This window comes from Siniperca chuatsi, linkage group LG18, assembly GCF_020085105.1.
Source record: "Siniperca chuatsi isolate FFG_IHB_CAS linkage group LG18, ASM2008510v1, whole genome shotgun sequence".
Lineage (NCBI taxonomy): Eukaryota > Metazoa > Chordata > Actinopteri > Centrarchiformes > Sinipercidae > Siniperca > Siniperca chuatsi.
The window spans coordinates 11,051,856-11,074,635 of record NC_058059.1 but is presented as its reverse complement, the minus strand read 5'-3'; the positions used below and the strand labels follow the sequence as shown (position 1 = coordinate 11,074,635).

The 22,780-nt window shown below is 37.4% G+C and overlaps 1 long non-coding RNA gene across 1 annotated transcript; it reads left to right on the top strand.

The window, feature by feature from the left end:
- Window positions 1-1,747: 1,747 nt before the first annotated feature.
- LOC122865734 lies at window positions 1,748-20,781 on the top strand. Its single transcript, XR_006375536.1, has 3 exons — window positions 1,748-2,231; window positions 2,916-3,121; window positions 20,464-20,781. It is a non-coding gene; the product is annotated as an uncharacterized LOC122865734 (long non-coding RNA).
- Window positions 20,782-22,780: the final 1,999 nt, after the last annotated feature.

The window sequence follows — 22,780 nt, the reverse complement described above, 5'->3', positions numbered from 1 at the left end:
ACATAACAAAGCATAGCAGAGTAATTCTGGTGGTAATTCTGGTTATAGTTATTCATTTAATTATTAATCTGAGTTCTAAATGGATAGTTTAGTATATTATGAGACTCAATCAATTGATTGGCTATCATTGCTCTTCTTTAAGAAGAGTGGTGCCCCTGAGGACTTTATTAAAGTTATTATTTCTGATTATCTTTGATAATTTTGATAGCCAAGTTTAATTGATTGCACCTACACAGTTCAATGCCCTTTTATCCATTGTAAATCCCAACACTGAACTCATCTGACATTCTTGAAAAAGAAAACTGGCTGATCTGTAGGACTGGGTATTGATACTTGATGAAGTACTCTATTGGTATCGGTATCACTTTTAGGGTACTAATATCATAATTTTTAAACAATACCCAGCCCTACTGATATACTTCTGTATATTACCTTACATATAGGAGTGAAGTTTGACTACATCTTCACTTTAAGTCAAATGAGTTTTCTCTTGTTGATGACTATTTCAAAACTGACATGATTTTATGCTTCTCTTACTTGGAGAAACATTATGTTTTCCGAATTGAAAACTGCAGCTCTGTGTTACAGAAAGATGAACCCAAACTAGAACAAAGATTGTAAAAGATCAATTCCTGCTTCCCTGTACTGGCCTCCAGTGGATTTTAAGACTCTCATTATGGGGCTAGTTTTCTGGATGAAAGGTGGGCCAGCACTGACGTTAGCATAGAAAATGTAAAAATTAAGTCTAATCCAAGGCCAGTTGAGAAACTAGCCCATAAAATAGTAAATGTGTCCCCAGCACACATTTGTGAGCTTAATTTAAAATCCTTTAACACAGCTATCAGTCCCTTGGTCTAAAGACCAAAGGTGATTTGTTATCAGGACTCTCTGAGTCTAGAACAACCACTGTGAATAGAACTTTTGAGGATTACGTTTAAATCATCGCTTTGAATCTCATCTTTATAAAATCAGATTCCTGCAGTATTTTTATCCTACTGTATGTTACTGTATTATCACTATTGTTAGACTAACATCTTTTGTTCTCATGTATTAAGCATGTGTAGATTTGCCTTTAAATATGTTCTAAAACTAAAGTTTACTTATTACTACAGTGTGACTTAATCACAAACCTAATTAGGGATGGATTTATATGTGTGTCATGGTTTTGGGTTCTGTTATTTCCTGTTTTATTTTGAAATAGTCTCCTTACCTCAAGTTTCTTTTAGTTTTGCTTCCTGTCTTTGATTGTTTTCACCTGTGTCTTGATCAATTTCAACTGTGTCTCGCTAACTTAAGTCTATTTAAGTGTGTCCTTTTGTTCAGTTGTCAGATTTCATATCTTTGTCAAGCACCCTGGTTTCTTGCATCTGTGGTGTACCTTACCTGTGTGGATTTGGGATTTTGCCTGCTCACTGTTGGATTTATGTTTCTGTTTTGGACCGCTTACCTGCAGAGAATTGCTATTGCCTGCCAATTCAGTGTAAGCCTTCTTTTGTTAAAAAAAGAAATTATTGATCTGCACCAGTTCTACCAGCTAGTCTGCGTTGGGGTCCTATTCCACTGAATACTCCTGTTTTACACACCATAATATGTTGCATGTGAATCTTATTTTTCCTTGAGATCAGTAGACAGCAACAGAAGAAAAAAGGGCACCCTGGTAGAAAAAAAAAGTTCCTACATGAAACTACTCACATCTGTGGATTAAAAGGTTAACAGTTTATTAAAAGATATCAGAGTTAAAGGGGATGAAGCTGTCTTCGAGCAGTGTAGGAAAGCAGAGCAGATTCTGAGTGCTTCAGTAGCTCAACAGCCTGTCCTGGCGTGGTGGAGAGGCAGGCAGACAATTGAGACAGATGTGGAATCCAGTGTTCGGCGTAGCAGGAATAGTCAGGCGTGCGGCAAGTCTGAGCACAAAGAAATACAAGATAAGCATAAACACACATTAACAAGACATCAAAAGTTGTCTTTCTAGACTCTAGTGTTACTGGATAGGATAACCAACAAACTAGCGAAATCCAGAGTGAGGAACCAGGGTATAAGTACTGCAGAGTCTTGATTGGTGGATGAGCCTCAGGTGTGCAGCAGGTAGTGAGAGAGGACCAGGTGGGTGGTGATTGGCATTAGAGAGAGGATGGCCACACTCTGGGACATACATACATACATACATACATACATACAAGGGAGAGACAAACGGGGGACTCACAAGGCACAGGGGAATGGAGAAAATAAGGGTAAAGTAGACAGACCATGACAACTTTTTTTTCTTGGCATTTATACTGTTTTTAAACTGTATAACTCATGTCTCTTTCCTTTTTAATTGCTCAAAAGATCTCATCGTGCAATTCAGATTTAAAAAGATTATTTTTTTCTTTAAGAATTTTTTTCAGGCATTTTTGCCTTTTTATTAGATAGTGACAGCTGCAGAGAAAGACGAGAGAGGGGGGGGGGGGATGACATGCAGCAAAGGGCTGTGCTAAGGACTCAGCCTTAAATGATTAGATATTATACAAACAGAATACACATTTTGTTGCATGAAATACTGAAAATTGCAATTTCACATTCACTCACTTACATTACCACGCTATCCTTTCATATTGGATGGTTAACGTTTCCGTTACAAATATTCCAAAGTATAAGTGTAACCAGTTAAAATTATCTGGCTGCAGAAGCACATTGAAAAGCAAATTTCACTGCAAACTGAAGATAAGCAATGTGATATGTATTGGCAATTGCTGAGCTCAGTGTCCAGATCAGTTTATGTAACTGGTACTCTTGACTTGAAACAGAAACAAAGTACTATACATGATTTCAAAAAAGAGGGAGAGGGCAAATACCTGAGTTACTAATGTTGCAGCAGAGATTATTAGTGCTACTATATCTCTTTCATCATGGTGCACTCTGGTATCTACTCCAAGGCCCCAGGCTCATCAGCAAGACCCCAGACCTACTTTGCAGCTCCTAACATGACCCACACATTGACTGCTGTAAAATCCATGTCTTCAAACTAATTAGATGGACACAGAACGCAATTAGGGCAACTGATAATTAATGCTGTGACTAAATATGTGCCTGGAAGATCTTCTGGATCACAGCCACAGTGGAACAGATACAGTTGTGGAAGGTATGTGGAGTTTATTTTCCTTTTACATTTTGATTTATTTGATTTGATTTTGAGCTAATGATTGAGTAACAACTCATAACTTGGCCAGAGGCTGGATGTTCATCCTCTTCTCATGAGCTTATTTGAGAGACAGAATAAACAAGGCAACATCTGCATTACAAATGTGTCCCTTCAGATACAGAGAGCAGTCATACAGAGAAAGATACTTAAGATGCAAAACATACAAGGTTGCTACAAACCTGTTTAACTGTCAAGAACAAACTCCAATTAATTTCAGATTTGATTAACAAACACTACAAAAAATGGGTTTGTATGAATAGAATAGTGAAGTCTATAAGTTACACTCATTCATATTATGTGCTTATTAAAAGCAAGTGTTTGACTAATAACTACAATTACAAATCCCATATTTTATTGAAGTCTGATAGATGTTTTAGAAATAACAGCAAGAATATGAGTTTAAGCAAAATCTACACTATTTTAATGTTTTCCTGACCGCAATTTGCATACAAACCCCAATATGTCACATTTGATGAAAATGTTGGTAGTGGTCTGCTGCTGTAGAGCAGTGCATCATGTCTAGCTGTTTTTGAACAAAGGTTGAGAGCCTGCAAAATAGGTTAAAACTACAATACAGAATATGAGAGACTATGCTTTAGGTTAGGTCAGTTTTAACTTTATAGTATATTGTACATCACAATTGCCTTTTAATATTCTTGTTTAGTGCACACATACAAAACCTCAAACCTTGTATGTATGTGCTGCACAAAAACATCTGCACACTGACTTCATTTAAATACATGTAATTTATCTTATGCTTAACTTATGGATACCTGGTCCAAGACCTTCTTTAACATGTAACAAGTGAGACCACATCAAGCTATGATCAGGTGGCTGTAAACAGCAGGCACTAAATTAACTAACAAGATGACTGTGGCGCAGTCAACTTGTGACAATAATAAAAATCCCAAAAGGGGGACTGCACAATCAACACCAGAATAATGAATCAATATTTTGCAGGCAACATATGATTCTGTGTCATTAACCGTACCATACATTAGCTCAGTACTGCTTCCGTATAACACCACTGGACTTGCTGCAACAACTGACACGTGGAGCTATTGAGGAGCCTGTAGAAGGGACCAGCCAGTTTTCTTAGACCATTGAAAACGTCTATCCAGGTGGATTTTCTCCCCAAAACAACTCAGTTGAGTCATATGGATTAAGTATGAAATCATACACTTGATGTGCTGCTGGCCACAGTGGTTCAGTGTTGGCTCCAAATATCACCAGTGCATTTATATGAACTTAAACGAGAGGGACAATAAACACAAACAAACAAACACACTGTAAGAGACACAACTTTTGCCAATTTTTCTGGGCACACCATGGCATGGTGGTGTGTAACTACATCGGCTTTGGACACAGAATGACTTACAGGGTTAAAAGATATACTGAATGTTTTTAGTATGGTTACTCTAAAGACATATACAAGCTTTCCCACTGTATATACACTGTTTGTTTTAATATTGGTTAATGGAAAGATGCAGTGGGAAAGAACCCTGGCTCAGGCAGTCAATATTTATTCTGAGCACAGTGCATTTGCAAATTTAATTTTGCCTTCCATTTTATATTCTGTGGAAATGCCAAATGTCATCAACAAGGATGTTACACTACATAGCAATAGCATCTTCAGCTTAACCCTTTCAGCAATATCTTATAAAATTGTTGTATTCTAAGCACCCTTTTCCATGCTGATTTTAAAGGTGACCCAAAGGATGGAAACAAGGCCCCACCAATATAGTTATATAAAGACAACAGTCAGTTTTAAATTGTATGAGAATAGAATATTTAATACACATCACCAAATGAGTTATTTGGGATGTCTTCTGTATGTTTTCTCTTATAACCAAGCGGCAACCGCTGGGTCTGAAAAGTGAAGCCAATGTGGAAGTGCCTTAAACCTAAATTATTTCTAATGACCAGCAGGGGGCGATTCCACTGGTTGTAAAAAGAAGTCCGATTGTATAGAAGTCTATGAGAAAATTACCCTATTTCTCACTTGATTTATTACCTCAGTAAACGGTTTCCTAATGAGTTTATGGTCTCAATCGCTAGTTTCAAGTCTTCTTCAACACAACATGATGTTCATTTTGTGAATTGCTTTAGGGCGTGGCTACCTTGTGATTGCCAAGTCGCTACCACAGTGACCTGTCAATCAGGATAGAGGTGATGCTTATCCACTGCTCTGTGTACATTTAAATAGCTGTAAACTTGTTTTTGGGTGCTGTCTGTGTTTTCATCTAAGAAGTTTAACCCTTTCACAGTGTGTTTTCAGTTCATGAAAGTTAATTGTAACATTTTAAAAATGTCTTGTTCAGTGTTCAGTTGTACTAAAAGACACTCTAAGGAGTCAGCAGTTCTGTAAAGTACATTTTGTTTTAAGGCTGTTTTTCACTAGCCAAATTTAGCATCCCAATTAATATCACAGTTAACATGAATTACAGATGCATCTTGCTAACCAAGCAAACTAGCTCCACCTTCTTGTCTAAATTTGGCCAGTTCTTGCTCCCAAAAACCAAGATGGCGACGGCCAACATGCTAAACTCGAGGCTTCAAAACAGTAGTCCACAAACCAATGGGTGACGTCACGCTGGCTACGTCCACTTCTTTTATACAGTCTATGCTCATAACACACACTTGCTTATTGTTTAATTGGAAATGAGCACTATGGTGGACGGCGGCATGTTAGGGCCATTGTAGGTTTAAAAAAAAAAAAAAAAACACGGAGCTGGGGAGGGGGGAAATATTCCAAGATTAAAGTCTTGAAATTACGAGGAAAAATACTTGGACATTCTCTGAGATTAAAGTGGTAAATCCACTGAAAAAAAACTCACAAATCATGAGAAATTTAAGATTATAAATACATACATTTGCGAGAAATAGGTTTCTAAGTTAGTGGATGAATTGAACACAGATTCTGGGCTCAAGCTAACTTTTTGGGCTCAACCCACAACCCTACGGGTCCAACTAGCAACTTGTATCCCCCTTGGCTATGCTGGAAGGGGATAGTGATTTCACTACCCCAGCCCTCCCCTAATGTTAAAAATGGGCCCTCCTTCTTCATTATAATCCTACCACAACAATTCACTTTACCCTTGAGCCTACCTGGTTCCCAGCTGTATATGTTGCTCACTTCATATCAGAGTAGCGTTTTTTTTTCTTGCAAATGTATGACTATATAATCTCAAAGAATATTTGAGTTGTTTTTTTTTCTCGTAAATGTATCACTTTAACATCAGAAGTTATGAGTTTTTTCTTGGAATATTACCCTCTCCTCATATATATATATATATATATATATATATATATATATATATATATATATATATATATATATATATATATATATATATATATATATATATATATATATATATATATATATATATATATATATATATATATAATGGCCCTATGAACCCACAATGGCCCTAATATACCATCGAAAATGGTGGCTGTGAGATGCAAAATAAAATTAAAAATTACTGACTAAAAATACTTTTGACATTGGCTTTAGTGCCTATAGTAGCATTCCTTTTGAAATATTTTCTAGTATATTATTTCATAGTTTTCTCGGTGGGAAGCTGGTGAAGGATCATGTTCTTGTTGCTGCAATAGCATCTCCTGCCGATTGATTGATGTGTACCCCTTGTGAGATGAAATAGCAGCTGCTAAATTTATGTGTACTAGAGAAGAGGATTGTGTACATACTCCCCAGATCAATGTAGGGACTTAGCAGTAACAAAGGCTAGTACATGGAGAACTGGCCAATCAAATTTGGGAGAAAAGGGGACTAAATGGGGGAAAAAAAATAGCAAAAACTAATAAAAACAAACACAACATTGCTAAACAAAACTAAAACAACAAATTTCAAAAAGCAAAAGATAGAATTGCAAAAATAACAGAACAATTTAGCAAAACAGTGCTTTGCTTGGCTAAATGCTGCTCAACCACTTAAACCCTGCTCACACAGATAGAAATAGGTAAATTCCTCCCAGAGAGGATCAAGTTATTTCCAAACAGATGTCCATCATTGTTTTTTACTGGTTTATCATATTTTTGGATGGTTATACAAGATGGTTCCAACATCATGTAACATTGTGTAACTGAGTTATTTTATCCTGGAAGTCTGTCCACCAGCAGCAGTTAGCTATAATGATAACAATCAACAAAAAGGAAGTGCTTGTCTCCTGCAATCGAAGTGTATAGATCATATCCATGCCCATGAAATTACAATCTACGGTTAAGACTACTTGAGAAGTATTGTGTGTAATTAACTGACACATCAGTGAGGCAAGGTGCCCGCACACTTGTTAGCCCCAATGATTTACCTACACTCACCCACCTGGAAGCTGCAGTTACCACGTGGTGACAGTGTAATTGCACCTGTTTTGTACTTGCTTAAGATGCAAGGGTATTAATGTGATACCAATATTATAATATGTATATAGACAAGGTCAGTGATCAGCTACAACAACAAAAAGTGTAAGACTACAAAGCTGATATGTGTGGTTTCAGCATACATATTATGGCTGCATCAATGAGGATTTAAAGGTTTTCTCATGTGCAGCCAACAGGGGGCAATGTTGTTCTGTGATTAAACTGATCACTTCACCCTGAGACTCCAGTGCTGAAAAATCTGTGGAGCATATACAGTGGGAAGGTTGACAAAAGAAGAAAATATAGCAAAACAAATGAATAAAACCACCAGAGGAGATAAGTCTTGGCCAGAGCCAAATGACTTCAGGCAGCTTCATTTAAACCACTAAATCGGATTTTATGCTGAAATTGTTCAATAATTAGGGAATACAGTGAGGCTATCGTAAATGTCAGACCAAATATATCAGCACAAGCTATCAGACCCAGGTACAGCACCACATAATACCATGCGAGTCATTTCAGGGAGCCCTTTCCTGTGTTTCCACTGACCTCACTAGAAATTCCATCTACAACAAATCTGTTTACTGGAGGGTAGCAACATGTTTCTTTTTGCTATTTGTGCATGTATGTATGAATACATACCCATGTATGTGTGTGTATGTATTCATGCATGATACATGTATGTTACATGTAAAACCATAACCTAAGATAACAGAGGCTTTGCAACCACCAATGCAAATGCTTTCATTTACCAAGTGTTGCCAAACATATTAGAGACACATCACATTCACTTTAAGAAAATGTACTTGGCCTGGATAGAGATCCTAATAGAGAGCAATTCATCTTGTTTGCCTTTTCTACCTTCTTTTGCCACATATTATTCCATCAAGATCAACATGCAGTTGCGATTAGAGCAATGTGGTAGCGTGCAAAAGCTGAAGGTGAAATATTGACACAGGAGCTAACTTTGTGCTGGTGCAACAATGACACCCCTTATCTTATGAAAGTGGAGAAGCCATGAATAAAACATGAGGTCATACTTTTTTTTTTGCCTCTACAATGCCTCATACATGGCTAGAATAGCTAACAATCAAAGAGTCAAGAGATAGGTTCAGTGGGGAGTGACTCTCTTTTGAAGTTGTGTCTCCCTAGCCAATTCTGAATTTCTTTGAAAAGAATAAGGGAATATTGGACCACAGCATGTTCGTCCCCCAGTGGAATGTCTCTGTTTCTACTGTATTTATCTATTTACTTAATGGAAAGTGGACTTCTTCTGTATTCAGCTAAGAGTAGGGAGTTTGTGAGGGATGATTTGCACATCAGTGCTCTCTCTGAGTGGCTACATAACAATACACGTGTCCTCATTAAAAGCCCGCTGATGTGCGTGATTCAATTAACTTTTTATTCCTAAATGTTGGGATTAATGTTGCGCTAATATCAGTAACAGAGATTTTGGTTGTAGTTTGTGGACTTGTGTGTTTCCTTTGGTATGTACCTGTTTCAAAAGTCAGTGTGGTGGATTAAGGTGGCTGAGGCATATCCAGTGTTCCACAGGTTTTGTGTTAAACACAGCAGTAGATTTGTGCAGAATTCTTCTCTCTAACTTTAACATTCTGTATCAAAGGTCTTGGGCTTGATGGCACAGAACAATGGTCAAGACTCTTGAGTAAGGGTCACAAAAGTCTATCAGTGACCCATATGATGCTATTTCATGGTTTTCATACACAATTAACAACTGGTGTGTAACAGAACGTTGACGGAGCTTTATACCAGCTTGGGGAAAGCTCAACAGGTGACAGAAATCTCTTATTAAACTCACAGATGAATTAACACAGGACTCAGACAGGGTGAAACACAAGGTCTCAACTGGGGATGCAATTCTATGAATGGAAGCATAGAACCAAGGGTGGGGGATAGAAAAGTAGTTTTTCATGCCAAAAGAAGTGAAAGTGATCGATATAGTACAGTTCAAATCAAGAGCTCTCTTGGTAGGAGATTGTGTCCAAAGAGTGCTATCCTCAGAATACCAAAAAGGGTGAATATGAGGTTCAGGTTCTGAGTGTGTTCATGGGGTTGAGGGCAGGGAGAGGCAACAGCAGGAGCTCAGAGCATACAGAGGCATTCACATGGGTCATGGTGAAGAGGATTTTGCAGATGGGATTTGTGAAGTGCATAAAAGAGTCAGAAATGAGGCCACAAATATGTTGTTTTTTCAATATTGTGGGACTCAATTATGGATAGATTAGAAAAGAAAAATGTGGTTGAAAAATCAGCACTAAGACTGTTTACATCCAGCCCAGTATCCCTATGATTACATTCATATTTGACAATTCTGCAATGCATAATTTACATCCAGTGGCAACACTGAGTGCCAGTGCAGGAGACCAGAGTTAACTAAGTGTTTTAATTGCAAAAACCCTAACCTATCTGCTATATTGATCCCCGAGGGGAAACTCTCTTAGTAACGAAAGAGTTTCCCCTCGGGGATCAATAAAGTATTTCTGATTCTGATTCTAAACATAATCTTTACATAACCTTGACCAAATTTGCCATGCTCAGATATTTTATAAAGAAATGATTTTGTAAATGTTTGCAGTGAACAATAAATTCTTTGTCATTGCAAAACCTTGGATTATGTTCAGAGTTATCTAATATCATCATTCTTTCTGGTGAATACATTGTTACATCAGGTGTGAAAGTAGCTGAAAGCACCACTGAAAGATTTTGTATTTCACTCCATGTAAAAGTCACTTATGATGTGATTTTGCCATAAGAACCAACTTGATAAGACTTACCTCAGGAGTAGTGGCCTTCCACTGAAATGATACCACAAATGCAGTAGGTAGTCTGTAATTCCACATAAGAACCAGTGCAAAAAGGAACAAGACACAAACCAGGGTACAAGGGATATATATTGTACAGTACATGAGCAACTCACCATGTCTAAGGTAAGTAAAAGATCAGGAAACAATGCATTGATCATTTCAGAATTTTACCGCAATTTGACTGCTTGGTCCTTTGTGGACATTTTGGAAAGTATACAGTCAGCCTATTACCTAACAGCCTAAACTGCATTTGAGTAATATTACACTGTGAACTGGTGATCTGTGAGTCCAGGGATGTTCAACCTGGCCAAACAGTAACAAGAAGACTATAATAAAATATTAAAAGTGTCATTGTAGACATGGAAGGTTCTTAGTTTCTCAAGGACATAGTATCTTGAATTTATTTTTTGTTCATATTTGCTATGGTAGCAGCGCAGCTCTAGGGATGGCAATGCTGGTCTATTGGCCAGGCGGTGCACCACTTTGGTCCAGGCTGAATTATCTCAATAACTATTCAATGGATTGCCATGAAATTTGTTGCAGATGTTTCCGTTCCCCTAAGGATGAATTGCAATAACTTTGGTCATCCCCTGATGTTTCATCTACGGCCATCATCCAGTCAAAATGTAAACATGTCCAATGCTTTTGTTTGTGACCATATACCTGCAATGACATTCCCATCAGCCTCAACTGTACTTTGTTTTTAAAGCGAAGTAGCAAATGTTAACATGCCAACATGCTGAACAAAGATGTTGGACATGGTAAACCATACACCATTGTCATTGTGAGCATGTTAGCAAGCTGATGTTAGCATTTAGCTCAAAGCATCGCTCTGCCTAAGTACAGCCTCACAGAGCCGCTAGCATAGATGTAGACTCATAGTCTTGTTTGGTGTAATGCATTCTCCTTCCCTCCTCCTCAATTAACCACCAGCTTTATTCAATTGAATATACTGTTTGAAAATGATTTGATTTGTCTCCTTTCATCACAGCCTGAAAATACAACTGACAAATGCCATTTCACTGGAGGATTTCTGCATATGGCTCATTTCTTGATTGTTTTACGCCCCTTGTATACGAGATAAACAAGGAAGCTTACAACACAACACTGTGAGCGGGGCTCTGAGTTGGTGGAGATCTGATCTAAAGTCATGTTCCCTTTAAGTAACAAACTGAGCTCAGTTAGATACCAGAATCCATTTTATTGAGCGTTGACATTCAGATTTATGAGGTTGTACTGTACAGGTTGTACAGCCCTACGATAGTAAAACAACAGTCCTGATGACACCACTGGTTCTCTCCAGGTGTTCACAGACCCCATGCAAAGGCAAAGCATTATCTTCATGGCAGAAATGCAAATTACATGGTATCCAAAGTCTTCACAAGCTGTTAGAAGCCACTGGCCTGATATCATTAAGTTTAACCTCCCTCACTTTTTTAGAAATTGGGATTAAGCATGACTTTTTAAGATAGCAGGAATTTCTGTGAGAGATTTACCTCACAAGACATAGCAGTGGGAGTACATCAGCACATGGCAACCTATAGTGTCAGCTGTTTATTGTCTAGCAGCAGTCAGCCATCTTGCTGTCCTTGCTGTTTTATTTCTTCCCAGGGTGAAATGCTGATGTTTGTTCCTTCCTGTGCCTTAGAAGTTTAGGATTTAGTAGTAAGAATCTGCAATTCAAATGCAATTATTGCCTTTCCTCTCTCTGTCACTGGCAACTCCATTAACCAATTAAATCTGCAGTATCTTTTTATTGGAAAGTGAGGGACAAAATGTCAGTAGTTTCCCAATGATAGATAATTTCATTTTCAAAACATAATTGAACACGAGCACATGTGTGTTGTTACCGAGTGCTGTTCAGGGCACGGAGTAAAAATTGGAAACTTGAAACCCTTTTAAAATTATCTACAACAGCACAAGTAGGGTTTGACTCTATATCTATATACCCCAAACCCCTAAAGCTATTTGTTCAATTTAATATTTTAAATATTTTATTTGCAATCAATTCAGACAGTCCAATTGCATTTTAAAAGCTATTCAAGACTGTGAATACAAAAACAAAAGACTGTCTGCTTCTTTGACCTCTTGATAGTGTGTCAGATTTATATTAGTACGTATGATGTACTAGATCAGGCTCAGTGTCTCACAGTATATGTGTATTGATCCAAATGCACCTTTGTTTCACACAGCATGAATCCAGAGCAGCATCAGATAATAACCCTTTCCATCTCTGTCAAAAGGCATGATGACTTAACCTTGCTGCACCGGGGACTGCCAGCATACTATTTAGCCTGGAGAGAGAGCAAGAGATAGAGAGAGAAGTGTATTTGTGTGTGTGTGTTTAGTGTGGGGGTGGATAGGTGAGAGAGTGACTGTAGCTTATGAGCAAGTGTCTGACAGTGAGAAACAGCAAATCAGAGAACAAGTCCTCACTCAACTAAGAGCTATTGATCCAGGTTCAACAGGCCATCCAAAAGACCATTGATCTGATTCACATCTCCTCTCATTGGTCTTCATCACAAGAGACAGTGACACATTGCAAAGAAATGTGTCTTAACAAGACATTTAGTCTCATATTCAAAACAAGAATATGAGTTTTTTTCAAAACAAGAATGAGTGTCAATATCTAAAAACAGAGTGAAGCAGAACAAGAAATTGAAATGACTTAGAGGCTTGAGGGGTGGTCTATCCAATTAGCAACGGCCATGGCTGTATGTTGTAGCCACTGTAAAAATGATTCAAACTAGAGTTTCTTCACTCGTCACTAGAAGTTGGCTTAAAGACAAGTGTTTTTGTTGTGATTGCCACTTGCACTTACATAATCCCACTTTAGTTTCACAAAGGCCCTGCATTGATGCCTAAATTTGGATCTTCTGGCTCCAGTAACTTACAAAGATGGTAGCCGGTTATAAATTCAAAGCTAAAAGCATCCTTTTAAACATTCATGTTTTTTTACAGTCAATGGGGCTACTGTAAATGCGGTTAAGGGGTGTGAGTGCCAAGTTGTCCATTTAAAATACATGGTTGGTGTGAAAAAATATTAATGAAGAGAACACTGCATATTTTCCCAGATTTAATGCCCATTCCAATCAGACTCCTCTCATAATCATATTCTTTTTTTTTTGTTATTATAGTAACGGGCCTGGTAATCTGAGAAAGCAATTTGATAGACTTGGAGGAACAGACCTATTTAATTTGGTTTGAAGCAGCATAAGGACCAGTGGATGAGAACGTAGTTGACAGCCCTAAGAAACTCTGTATATTTATAGCACTGTATGTAATTGAAGATAAAGACACCAAGAATAGAAGATTTTGGAACAAACAACGTCCATCATGGTCATACATATCACTCTCATGTATTGGACCATCAGAAAAAAAAGATTGGTGTTTGTCTTCAGAGGTTAACAACAAACGCAATATAATATTTGAAAACATCTTAATTACTGGAAAAATATATTATTTTTAAAGTTAGCAAAACTGACATTGTGAACATTACAAATATATTAAGGATTATGATCTCTGCTAGCCAGGGTAAGTCACTTGATTTAATTTGAGTTTATCATGGGATAGTAGTAACAGCCCAAATACCATCAGCAGTGAGATCATATTTTGTCTCAACATGCATGTGACAAAATGCCAAACAGCAAAAATAGCACCAGCAGTGAAACTTGAGAAACAGGAATCTTGTAAGTGAAGAAATGTTAGCTTGAATCCCATTGATATCCCTGTAAAATGGATGCAGGTGAAGTCTGCATATTTGGAATTTCTTTAAGATGGAAGTTGGTGTGAGTGAGCACTCTTTATTTCTCATCATTGCCTCGGGCTTCTCTTAATGCGACCCACGTCAATATCAAGGTTTGATTTGTTTTGGCAGAGTTGCGTGTGACATCAGCTGATCAGTATCAAGTGACTCTCACAATCGCCATAATGCATCCAAACAAATTATATTCAAGCAAAACAATTACTCAGTGTTTATAATTTGATGAGCTCTCATTCTTTTAACATTATGTCATAGCTGCTGTTTATTCTTACTGGTGATTATTGATTTCTAACACCAGATGAGAATAATTTCTATTGACACTGTTGTTCACCTCTGTCTAAATGAGTCAGAGGTTTTTCCTCTCAATTACAATATGTCTGCTTATACTACTTCAAAAAGGAAACATTTTGTTTGTACTGCAGGTCTTGGTGCAGCTGCCAACATGGCATGACTTTGAGGTGTTAATATCCAGTCTTCAAACCCTGGAAATTCCTCAGTAGGAATGCAGGCAGAGAGATGGTTGCATCTGTTTATTTCATTTATTACTACAGTGCACACATACAGAGATATTCACCTCTGAATTCAGTTCAATCAGATAATATGTGGCAGAAAGAAAACATTCTCACATGTGTGGTTCTACCCCTGTCCTTCAGAGTTTCAAACTCACTAAAAAAGGTGAAGTTTTTTACATCAAGTGAAAAAATGTATACAATGTATAATGTATGTAGGGGTTCAGTGTTACAGTAAGTATCAGAGTCAGCTGTGTGCAACGGATCTTTTGGTCATAACTTTTGCTTTTTGTGCTTTTGTGCTCTTTAATATGTAATGAGAAGTTTTTTAATATTTGTGAAATTGTGATTACCTCATGCATCTTTGTCATTACTTCATAGCCTTTCCACTAATGGCCTCTTCTTGTAAGGTATATTAATGTAGAACCCTTCTAGCACAGATGTCACAAAGTGCATCACATGCACTAAACCCAGCAATCACACCAAAAACATAAATTTAGCCATGCTTACTTTGTGGCCTTTGAAATTATATTATTGATGCCATTGTCCATCTTGGCCAATAGCACAGGTTAAATATATTTGCAGGACTGTGCATATCTGGTGCATTCTGACTTCCAATGTGTTTGGGTGTCTGTACTGTCATCATTGTCTCCTCGCCTAAAGACTCTGACAACACAGTAATAGCAATGGCCACCAGAGGCTCAGTGTAATTCCCAAGTCCATGGCATTTTATTGGACTCACTGTACGTCCAACTTTTACAATGCCATTTGTTATAACATTAACAGCTGTAAATACTGGAGAGTCCTTTTATGTCCAGGATCGATGCAAGTGGTTCTAGTTCTATCATTAATCATGGATGGTACCTTTTATGAAGCAATCTCACTTTATTCATAAAGGATAACTGTATGGCTCCATTAAGGTGTCACGCTATTTATCTTCCTTATAACCTGCCCATGGCATTACAAAGCGTCTTGGCTTGCTACACTCTTTCTCTCTCACATCTCCACTCCATTTGTCCCTTTGCCCTCTTTCACATATAAAATAATTGGAAATACATGGAGGCAATAACAAGGGGGCAGTTTACTGCCGATAACAAGAAGACTGTAAAAGGGAAAATTGTTTGTGTGTGTGTGTGTGTGTGTGTGTGTGTGCGCGTGTATGCATGCGGCCACCATTTGAAAGATAAAGGGGTCGTAAGTATGGTATGGCAGTAATCTTTTGTAATCTTTGGGAAAATAATTAGATAATGTGCAAAATTTAAATATATAAAAGTAAAAGCAATCCATGTCAGTGTATCTTTTTGATGTTACACAAGCTTTTTTGGAAATGCATATTTTTGCTTTAGGTTTGGAGGTTGCACTGGATGTTAAATTCATATTATAAGGGTGGTGTGGCGATGGTCAGTAATACAGGATTAAATCCGTGATTAAACATGCAGCAAATCCTATCTTCAGTATCTAAGGCAACTGTCTTAATACAACCCTCGATACAACCCTGGACCAGTTAGGTTATAAAATATACAGTATGTGATTTATTACATCTGAGCCTATGCCAAGAGCTAGCAGGGGAAAGCATGTTTTATGAATGTCCAGCTCGGACTGTTTGATGAACTGGTGGGTCACTGTTTGATCCTTGGCAAAGGCTGGACCTAATATCATCAGAGCATGTTGGGAGAGCCCTGAAGGAACCACCTCTGTCTCAACTTAAAGAGACTCATTCTGGTCATTATTACCAAATAAATGAAAGCATTGATTTCACCCAATCTGCAGTCACAGACTTATTTGAAGAGTTTCATTTTCACTCAGCCTACATGTGTAGCTCTCTCCATGGAAGTCAAAAGAAAGGGATAAAAATAATCAGATCAGAAATAGTGGCATGGTATTCAAATGAACTTTATTTACATTGAACTCCTTTTTTGCACAGAGTATTTATTACTGAAAAACATTTTAAGGACAAACATATTTTAGGCATTGGTAGTCACAACAACAAACTGAAATCCCCAACAGTTGCACAGGAGAGAGAATTATGTTCACTATGTTACAATGCTTGTCGAAGAATGTCAGCTGTATCTCTCTCCAGTTAACAGAGGCAGTGTAGGGACAAAGGATATTTTTTGCTGTGCATAGAGTGAACCCACTCAGAAGAAATAAATATCTTTTATTCTGTTACTAGTTGTATCTTTTATCTGTTACAGCATGGTATCTATACTGCATTTGTGGTTTGCTTCTCTGAACTGCATCTGCTGGATATCCCCCCATCAAAACATGAGGCAAAATCGTTGTCATTGTAGAGTTAGCTGAAATGTGGCCAAAGTATTCAGAGTGTCTACTGTAGTTTAACCGCGAGGCTAACACTTTGTAAAGTAATCCCTTTTTTGTTTGGATAAATCTATGTATCATGGTGTACTTTTATTTTCAGAAGTGTACATTTGTTGTGGAAGTGTTTCTGCTTAAGTCTTATTCTATATTTTATCTTTCTAAATTATCATGCAAATTCTTATCAAATTGTTTTTCTGGCTGGCTGTTTAATGTATGACCGAAATGCTATATTCCAAATTTGCTTCCACGAGATATGCAACAGCTGATTTCTCCAGAGAAAATATTTCATTTTTTTTTCTGGATGGGGATTAAAAGCTAATCTGATTGATGTGAAGGCTTTACTTACTTACAGTCTTACTGTGAGTACCTCAGACTCTATATTCTTCCTACTGTATTTCATTAAACGAAGAAAGACGTTTACTGAATGTTGATTAAATCTTGATCATCAATATTTAGCTTATACAAGTACTTTTTAGCAGTCTTGTAATTTTTCTTGGGGACAACACAATGAACTAGCTGTTATTCCACATTGGTTTATATATAAACACTTGGTTTTTTCTTACATTATGCAGCATGGGTCTGTGCCTTTTTTCCATCAGCAAATGCCTTTAATGGCATGCTAATATAGCTACATCTTGAATGTGCTTATATGTGTTCACTGTGCAGTTTTTCTGTGTGAATAATAGAGGGCAGAGGTGGGTGGGATCATGTGTATAGAGAAGGAGGGATTGATTGAAAGGCTGACATTTCTCGAGGAGTGTAGTTCAAAACTGACCAGCCTTATCATAGGCCGACTTTGCCAAATGCACAAATTCTCTGTGACCACAGACTAGATATCATGTTTGACATGTTTCAAATGCCTATAGTATACAAATATAGTTCAGATGGTACATATTTGAGGATATTATGGGTTTTGGTTCTGGTCTTACTGCTCAACAACATAAAACCTTACAATATAAGTTAATTAAAGAACTGAGTCTGAACCAGCTCCTGTATGATTTTGTCATGGAGCTACGAAAGGAAAATTGTCCAGGTGTGTCCCACAGAGAGGGAGGTCGTAGAGATAGAGAGCCAACAAACCTTTGATATATTTAATGAGAAAAGTGACAGTAATAAAAGATGTGCATCTGAAGATGTGCCATAAGGTGCATTCAGTTGGACTCTTCGGCAGGTAGAAATGCTACATGCTTTAACTAATCAACTGAGTTAACTAATTAATCAAGGTACACACGCTGTTTGTGCATAATTAGCTACACGCAGTGCATGCCTCAAATTAGAAATTTCAAATGCAATGCAATATTCCTGCTGCTGTATGAGAGCTACAGGTATTAAAGTAACTTAAATAAAAAGGAAATTAATCATTCTTCAAGTACATGTGAATGGCAGTTTTTGGTAAAAAATAACCCAAACAATCCTTAACCGAACTAAAATTTGCATTTTGTTCTTTTAAATCTGGACAAGATGAAAATAATGTATATCAAAGTGAAAGAAGAGGACAAAGGCATATAAATGCGTTGTAAACATCTCTCTATAATAATTGGTAATTTAATTGGTCATCGTATTAATATATTTTATGTATACAGAACATATCTGAAGCATTCATGTTAGTATAATGTGAAGGTATTTTACCAACACGTCCTCATACCTTAACGACAGAATAGGTCGTTTGCCAATGACTCATAAAATGACTCCTATATATGACCGTTGCAGAGTACCAACGACAGGCGTACCAGACCGTAGTTGGCATGGTAACAATAATAAACACGTGGTTAACGTTGTGTAACGGTCGCAGTTTGGTTAGGTTTAGGCACCAAAACTACTTGGTTAGGTTTAGGAAAAGATCATGGTTTGGGTTAAAGTAAGTAAGTTACGTTAGTGAGTCACGTGATGTTACTTAACTTGTGTACGTAAATTAAAGTGACCGAGACACACACATTCACACACAAATGTTGCAGTGTTTATGTAGTTATGTACTTACCTGTATTTGTATTTTTAACTGCAAGTCAATATTTGTTATCATCATCATCATCATCATCATCATCATCATCATCATCATCATTATTATTATTATTATTATTATTTTATTATTTTATTATTTTATTATCTTACTCTGTATCTGTATATATTCTAATAGCACATTTTTTTTCTGTTTGTTTTTATTTCACACATGCTTTGGCAATGTCAACATCTGTTTCACAAGCCAATAAAGCCCAACTGAATTGGAAAAAAAAAGTCAACATCGACTTTTGGTCTCCTGGGTAACATCTCCTGACGTAAGTCACGTGACGTAACTTAACTTGTGTAAGTAAGTTAAAATAAGTGAAGTTGACTTTTGGTTTCACACGGGACACAAACAGCAGTGTACTGGGTGAAAGTCCTGTGCTTGACCCATCCATCCATCCTGGCCTCCTCCAGACTTTCTCGCTCTTTATACTACCTCACCTGACTTCCTCCTTTGCTCCTGTCATAATTACTACGGCCACTAGAGATAGCTGCCTAACAATAAACGTAAATATGGGTCGTAGTAAGCTGCTTACATAGACAACCTATACGGCCCTATTTTTGGGGAGGACGGTCTGTATTTTACAGTATATTGTACGCACACACACCACACACCCGTAAGCCTCCCTATTCGTAAGCACGCTATTAATAGTGCCACACTTCTGAAGGTTATAGTGAACACTTTGGCCATACAGAGAAGAGAGTCTTTTTTTTCAGCAAAACATCAAGCAAAAACTGTATAACCTACAGTATGTCACAGTGACCAAATGGATAGAGACTCTCTTGACAAAGAAATGACAGATTTAATCAATTAATCTTTTCATCAACAGCCATGTGTCTGAAGTGTGAAGCTAAAATAAGCTGAGCAGTAAAATTAACCTCTAACTGCTTGTTCATCTCATTGTAGATGAGTCTTGAGGATTGCATCATAGAAAGGAAATCTAAAATACATATATCTAAAATGAATCAAAACCTGCTGTTACAAAAGGGACATCTGAATAGCAATTATGTCTCTTGTGTCTCTTACAGTACAGTATTGACATTTTTGTTTTGTTTTTCTTTTGTTTTTCAGGCTGACTGGGCTATTTGATGTGAAGTTGTGTTTACATTCATAAGCAAGCCCTCAGATTTCATATTTTTGATAGAGTTTGTATATTAATGCAAAAACATCCACTGGGGCAAGGTCAGGGACAGCCAGCAGGTCTAAACACAAGTATTTGATAAAAGGAACAGGGAACCAGGAAAAGGTAGGCAGAACAACTAGAACACAATAGCACTTAGGTAACAATAAGCATCTGGAAAGGAACGATGGCAACAATCAGGATTATATACTGGGAGCTGATGAGAGAATTGGAAGCAAGTGATTGGGAAGTTGAGAACACAATGAGGATGTTTGAGTTCCACGATGAAGGCCCTAGGGAAGTGATATGGGGTGCTTTTCATTATGCTAACATGTCCTCACTTCCTTTCCTCCCATCTTAGCTCCTCCCAGCAAGGATGTGAGAGAGAGATGCGAGGACAGAGGAGCCGAAGCTGCCAAATGAGAAATCCTTGGTTCTGTAGCGTCAGTCTTAAGCGACGTCAGATACTTATGATGTGCTGCACAGCTGTATCATCTGTCAAACCGAAAACCTTACAGTGTCTTTCATAGATAGATACAGAGATAGAGAGAGATACAGTATATGACAATCTCTTATAGGCATATGAAAGTCTTACATACACAAGAAACCTTTATTCATTTAGATTTTTAAATTAACATAGCCAATTATTAGTAGTACTATTACTGTTGTTGCTTTTAATCATCATTAAATATTCCTTTTAAATCTTCTAATTTATGTACAGATTCAGTGTTATTTGTTAATTATTATTTACTTGCATTATTGTTATCTGCACAATAATACACCACATCGCTTTGTAAAAATGTGTGTATGTTGATTGTATTGTAAAATAAAAAACACACAAAAAACAAACTGCTGCTTGGTGTGATGCCACAACACTTTGCAATTAAATTATCCTGTATATTCTACAGTGTTAGATTTATCACACACATCTCACAATGTATCATCATGCCACTTGATAAAAGACTTCACGGACTTTAAGGATACACTTGTGTTTACTCACTCTAAGCTTCTCCAGAAGCCTCCTCTCTCTTCGTATCTCGTCTCCTCGAGGTGCATTTAATGGATTGGAAGATCCTCCATAATGGCGGACGGGGAACAATTTCCAGGTCACGGGAGGAGAGAGGACGCGAGGAAGCATAAGTTAGTGTAATGAAAAGCACCCATGGATTGAGCCCGAAAAGAAGGTCAGAGAATAGGCTCTTCTCATTTCTCTATTTTGTGCCACCTTGTCTCCTCTCTCCTCCATCTTGAAGGATGTCTCAATTCCTAAAATGCATCTCGATGAGAGAGGAGCGAGGAGGCTTACTGGAGGAGCTATGAGTGAGAATGCACAGGCATACTTTGTGGAAGTCTTTTCGGCACCCGTGACGTATAAAAGAGACGTATAAAATGGACAGATAAAGCAGCTGTGCCACACGTCAAATATAATTGACGTTGTTTTAAAATGACAGCTCCAAAGAAAGGATGTCTCATTTTGTTAAATACTTGTTGCCTCGACTCCTCTCTCCTCGTGTCTCTTCCGTGCCTCCTCCACATCTCAGGTGTGAGGGACTAAGACGCGAGGAGAGGAGGCGAGTACAAACTGAGAAATGAGAAGAGGGGAATGTGTCCTCATGACACTAATTTTGAATCTGGACTGTTTCTAGCATCTCTTTCAGGCTTCTGAAAGCCTATAAAATAATGCTGCCAGGTTCTAATTTTATCCAGACAATGAGAAAGGTCATCCAAACTTTCTTACTTGGTCAAACAAGATAAACTTGAGTTTGCATTTGGCTTCCATACCTTATGGTTGGATATTCAAAACCCCATGACATGGAGAGTTTAACTTCCTTGAAAACAGTCGCTTATTGGAACGTTTAATGGTGACCCCCATGCTGCATGAGAAGGCGTAATTACAACCAGTAAAATGATCTCACCCTTCTTCCCCTCAAATTAATTCAAACTCACTTTCTCTCCTTTCTGTCTATGTGGTTCATCCACTAAAATGGGTGAACATTGCAAGACGAACAGTCCGCTCTGACAACTCTAGATAACTTTTTAGGATTACAATGATAGGAATCATAACAGGAGCTGTTGGGATTTATTTCAATTTTACCGGTACATTTACTTACAATAAATACACCACAGATTGTTACTGCACTATAATTTACCATCTTGGTCGGAATTCAAATTAAAGCTACCCTGTGGAGATTTTTACCACTAGTAGCACTATGGAGCAATGTTTTTACGAATGGGTCCTTTTTTTATTTGTAATGTGCAGGCCCTCAAGGATGCACATGCATATGGTACACAATCTTGCTAGTGGTTTCATGCTATTCTACTAATTAACACTTACTGGTGGTAATGTGCAAAGAAACAGTAATGTGCCAACAAATGCAGTGAAGAAGATGACTGCAAGCTAGCAAATCTGACTGAAAACAATGCAGGATTTAAAATATTCAAATGTTTTATGAGGAATTGACATGTTTGTTAGACCTCAAGGATACACACATTTTGGTGAGTAACAATAAATGTAGACATAACTTTTGTTTGTTTACAAGAAAACTACACAGGGTACCTTTCACCCCATTAAAATTCTACATCATGGTTCCTTTAATATGGTAGTTAAAACTTTAAACTATTGAAGTTTTCTTTAATTATTGTTTTTCTAATATTACCTTATTATGGTTCATGTAACT